Here is a 5,624-nt window from a genome sequence, read left to right on the forward strand (position 1 = left end):
AAAAAAAAAAAAAAAAAAAAAAAAATACAACAGCAAATGAGTTGTTTGTCCAATCAAATTTGATTGCTCCAGCGCATTGTTGTCAAAAAGTTGTTTATTTGTTTATTTCTTTAACTTTTGTCAGCAGAAGTGTGTAAATCAGCTGTTGGCTGGGTGAATGTTATCAAAAATAATATTTAAGCATAGAAATGGCCATTACTCTACCGCGCAGCTGATAGCGGCAGACAATTGCAAATGTTTCTTTGTAAAGTTAAATACTATCTTGTTAGCTAAGCATTTTTATGGTTTTGCCAAAAGCGTGATATCGCCGCCGTATTATGGAAGTCGAAAGTTTCGCATCACATGCTCTTAACTGTTCACTGCTTGTTAAATATTATTTTGCTTCATTTATTGCGCTTGTTTGTTGTCGTTGTGCTTTGTTGCATAAAACTTTGCTATCAGACAGTTTGTTTTCTAAGCATAAAAGCGAGCTTTGATGAAAGTACCGTTAACAAGTAGCTTTTAGTGAAGAGCTATGGGGAGTGGTTATGTTTTGCTATAAATGKAAATATTAAGGGAATATGCAAGAAGACGTAAGAGTTATTGCACATTATACATTTAATGTGTATAACAAGCGTTCGTAAATGCTTCAGATATGGTTAAATCCAATTTTGCGATCATGATTTGCTTATACTTCTACTAACGTTAGGACTCATGACTAGAATTTTTATTTTTGTTCGCTGTTTTATGGGTCGTTAAGAGCCATAGTTGAAGAAGAACGCAATTTTGAATGATTTGTAGGTTATGCCAATGACACTGTGTTAGTCTGAAGACGGGAAATTCCCTACAATTTCCACTAATAAAGATGTATTTTAATTTTTTCCATAGTTTTGTAGGCACATTGTTCAGAAACATAAATGTAACACTAAATAAAGCGTTACTCCCAGTTTAAAAAATACACAAAAAGAAAAAGGTTTAAGTCAGCTATTTCCGAGAAGTCGGCTAAAAACATCGGAGTTTGTATTCTCAGAACTCAAGCGCTAAACCGAAAACTCATGATCTTCGTTACCTGCTCTACTAAATACCACCGCCTCTACAACCTCGACTATGTTTATAAAAGACCTGACACCAAAGAAAAACTTCAGTGTGTACTAAGCCTTCAACGACAAAAGAATATCAAAATAAATTCAAAACTTAATAAACAAAAAATATAAAAATTAACAAAAACATAATGAAATTTGGAAATTTTGAACTGACAGTTAATAGCGCGAAGTGTCCAAGATGTTTATTCTATGGCATTGAATGCGGCAATCCCATACCAGACGAAGAGGATGCAGATACTGGTATAGAGTTGGATGATTCAKCACAAGCTGAGGAAGAAGCAAAGTGAAATAAGACGCGGAACTGGATATATGTATGTTTTACAAGACGACGATACTAATGCTGCACCGAAAAATTAAATTGAAAGCTTGGAAAATTATTTATTTATTTATTTTTATTTTTTTGTATTTATTTTTATCTATTTATTTATATTTGTTTCTTAATAAATTCATTAACTTAAGCTCGTTAGGAACTCAAGAAAATATTATTTTTCATTAATTTTTCACTCTGCAAGTTATGGGTAAATGACAGTTAGCGGCGGCCAGGTTTTATCAAACATTTTTCTTGTGACACCTGCTGTTTCAAGTTGCACAGAGAACCTCCACTCAGTTGGGGGCTTTGAATTTGACCCAGTTTGCCTTACTTGTTCTTTGTCATACAAACGAAATCCTAGATGCTTCGATTAAAAGTGGGTTTGTTTCGACAATTTAGAGAACCCTTACAAGCATTTTCGAAAAGAAATCTAAAATATTGGTAGCTGAAATACTTATATGCGTAGAGGTAGGATTCGTTTTCAGTATAAAAATTAACAATTAATATGATTTAAAGCTCTGAGGAAGAATGGGTTCGGTACAATTATGAAATAGTCTATATATTTTCTGAAAGAAGATRAAGCATATGACAATGAAATATTATTTAAATAGGGCAGACTTCTGCACTTTGTTTCGATTTTCTTCATCAACTAAATATTGAAAAAAACTTCGCTGCTTAAARTTATAGAAAATTGCTATCGTTTAGCACATCATGCGCACGAATAACKGTCAAAAGCTCAAGTGTTAAATTTTTTTAAATTGCACTCAGTGATCATCAAATGAATTGAATTTGCGAGTTGAGAGGCAAACACTTGTGGCTGCCATTTTCGAATTAATTAATGCGTGAACTATTGCCAAGTTGCACTTCAGCGGGCTCTCCACTTCACATGCACTCTACCATAAACATATATCTATGAAGGTTAACTACTCATACTAAAACGCTATAAATGGCACTTTCGAAGGCCGGTAGTACTGATATTGGCCACGAGTTGTTGTTGTGAATGTGTGCTGCCGCTGCTAATGSCAGAAATATAGACGAAATATGGGATTTTTTCCTGCCGACCAATGGACAACAATTTAGCGTCATTGACGGTGTGTGTTTGACATGTTGGGCTCCATGATATTCAAAAATTCAATAATATAGTGAAAACAATATTACTGATGAAAAAGAGCGTAATGCTCTTATATACATATTTTYGCAAAATACGCTCTAATTACTCTTATAACTCTTTATGTAGTGTAGAGCTACAATCAGGTCAGGTGCTGGGGTTTCTGTTTTTGCACTACTATTTTTGCGAGCATTTCTTAGCTTCATTTACCCTTTGCACGCTACTGTACTTTGCATAGATTCTGCTTTTGGATAGTCAAAAATCAGTTTCCCCTTTAAAGAGAAGTTCTTTAATACAAAATTTTACATTTTTGTTGCGTAATTGGAAAACTTCCGTTACGTTAGACATTTACTCAAGAATGTTTTATTTTCTATTGTACTCAAATTGCCGTTAATGAGATACTCTCATAACTTAGCTACACCCACCTATACCAATGTATAAAATTCCAAATTTAGATCTGTTATGCGCTCATCATAAAAAAGAGAKCATCTGACTCTCTGCATTACACTCKCTTTAAATACTGCAGATTCATTTCCGTTTCCAGTGAAGCTGTATGTGTATCTGCATGTTAGTTAGCGTTCAGCGCAGCTGAATAGTAAGATTAAAGTTGCTCAGAGGGGAAACGGAAATGAGTGTTGAACTCAAGAGATGTACCTGCAATTACATTTATATTTTTTTACAATACACACATAGATATTGAAATTTGATTTCAACGATAGTTKAGCGCGGCCTATGAGAAAGTGTGCGTATGTGTATTCCATGATTCCAGTAGAGAGCAAACATTAACTCTTGCGATGGAATGGTTACATGGCAGAGGAAAGAGCTTATAAAGAAGTGTAGTATAAAATCTTCAATTACGTTTTGATCCTACTGTACTTCGTTTTCACATAGCATATGATATGGAAAGCCTGATGTTTCCCCTTTAATGCAAATATCACTTACACATATAAGAATCTTCAATGATGACCTGTTTTTTATAATATATWATATATAATAGGCTCTCTTTTGCTCACATCACTCAGAGTTTTCGCTTTTAGAGTTTACTAAATTCACAAAATTTTATATATTCTCAGCCAGGAGCGGATACGCGGGAGGCGGGGTCAACTCTCCCCGAAAGCGAAATGTTATACATTATTTCCAATGCTTGTACAGGTTAACATTTCTCAAATCAAGTACAAAATTATATTGTTCACCCCTAAGATTCTACTCTAGATTCGCCCCTGACCACTGGTGGAAACAACACATATACTTTAATCTGTAAAATATAATGTAAATACACTGCTTTGTGCTTTCCAAAACCTTTGGATTTAAAGTGCAAAATTTGGCAACAATAGCGTAGGTAATTTCATACAAAAGATAACTTGACTCAAGAAATAAAACAACACTTTTTGAAAAGGATATAAACTATACTAGAAACAAGTTTTACTATTATTTTGTTAATTCGAAGGATTAACCCAGTTATACAATGTAGAAGATATAATATATAATCTCAGAAACTGTCTTCAAACACTTTGGCTCCTCAAATAAAAGTACCCTTAACAAAATAGACTTTCAGTATAGATTCAGCATTCGGTGCTAAAGGACCATCAAATTTAATTACCTTTAATTTTCTCTAAAATAGTTGTCAGAATTTAAATGGATATATTTCGTGAAATATATAAATGCATTAAATGTAGACATATGAAAAATGACTTACCGTTAAACGAATCTTTAAAGTTGAAGCCTTCTCCAGCAACTCCATGATTTTTTTACGATACTGTGACTTTTTATTTAACGAGAACGAACGATATAATGATTATTATATRAAACGAATCGATCACAATTTGGGCTCTCACTTTCCTCAGCCTCTTTAATTTTTGAAAACACACACACATTTATTTTTTCAACATGCATTTTTTTTTTGCTTTTACCACTTATATTTTTAAAAGACGGCACAAACAACTGAACTTTTTTTTTTTTTTTTAAATAATTGACTTTATTTTTTTTCTTTATCACTTATATTTTCTTAAAAGGCAACATATTTTTTTTATTGAAATAAACTTTTTCTTATAAAATAATTGATACTTTACTACTTACATTTTTTTTGCCCTTGTCACTTATATTTTTTTAAAAGACTTGAACTTTTTTATAAAATAATTAATTTCACTACTTATTAAATTTTTCTTTGAACACTACCCTTTTATAAAACTATCAACATTTGACAGCACTTGCCTTTAGCATACACGGCTTACACACGCGAACCGCGCCGATCAATTTTAATCGCGAACCGAACCGCATTGAGTAGTCGTAATACTAATAAACACTTTACACGTTTTTCCTACGTTTAAGTGAAAGTTTTGGAGTTTGTTAAGATTTTGTATCATATTATATTACATTTAACGTCYATTTTTAGCTTTTGCCTTAACACTGCGTTTATATGTTTTATAGCGTATTAGTAACTGTAATTCATAGCTGTACTGTATCTCTCTTGCTCAGTTTTGAAAATATATATGTATACATACAGTGCAATTACTTCGATTTTGTATTTCTTTACACCCACTTCACTATTGCCGTTTTGAGCAGTTTACAGTAGTGCTCGGCTCTCTCATATATGTACATACATACGTCTAAAGATTGCTGCGCGAAAGATTACGTCACATTTTAAGCCGACCAAAACCGACTCTCATTTTTCTAAACAGATTTCCGTTTTTAATTTCCAGTTAATTATATAAGTTTAAGTTTTTATACAATTCTCACTAATATTTTATGTAAATAGCACTTCAGTAACTAAGTAACCAAACAAAAAAAAAAAAAAAATTAATCACTTTTGCCATATTTTCTACAAAAAAGTTCATGTCTTTTCAATTTCGTTTAGCAATTAACGCAGTTAGGTAATGGTGCTGCCGAGTTATTGTCATCGACTAGTAATTTTATTGGAAATGCTTACAAATATAAGTCAAATGCGCTTATTGCTCTCAATTTCTCACCTATAATTACCCCTTTTATAAATTTCATTTCCGTTCCCCTCTTGTATTAGACTTCGCTTATACAGTTCATTTCCGTTTCCCATATACTCTCCTTCCGATTTATTTTGCTCATWTACTTAAACTCTCATTTGTGCAATTATATTACGCAAGCGTCACGA

General features: G+C 32.6%; 1 long non-coding RNA gene across 1 annotated transcript in view; it reads right to left on the reverse strand.

Annotated features, from left to right (window-relative positions):
• The window catches only part of LOC108968905, a 129,933-nt gene extending 125,581 nt beyond the window's left edge, over positions 1–4,352 (reverse strand). Inside the window, exon 1 of the long non-coding RNA XR_001993359.1 lies at positions 4,197–4,352. This is a non-coding gene — a long non-coding RNA (uncharacterized LOC108968905). The remainder of the gene's footprint in view (positions 1–4,196) is intronic.
• Between the last annotated feature and the right edge of the window lie 1,272 nt (positions 4,353–5,624).

Source organism: Bactrocera latifrons, unplaced genomic scaffold, assembly GCF_001853355.1.
Source record: "Bactrocera latifrons isolate USDA-ARS-PBARC rearing strain unplaced genomic scaffold, ASM185335v1 scaffold_231, whole genome shotgun sequence".
Classification (NCBI taxonomy): domain Eukaryota; kingdom Metazoa; phylum Arthropoda; class Insecta; order Diptera; family Tephritidae; genus Bactrocera; species Bactrocera latifrons.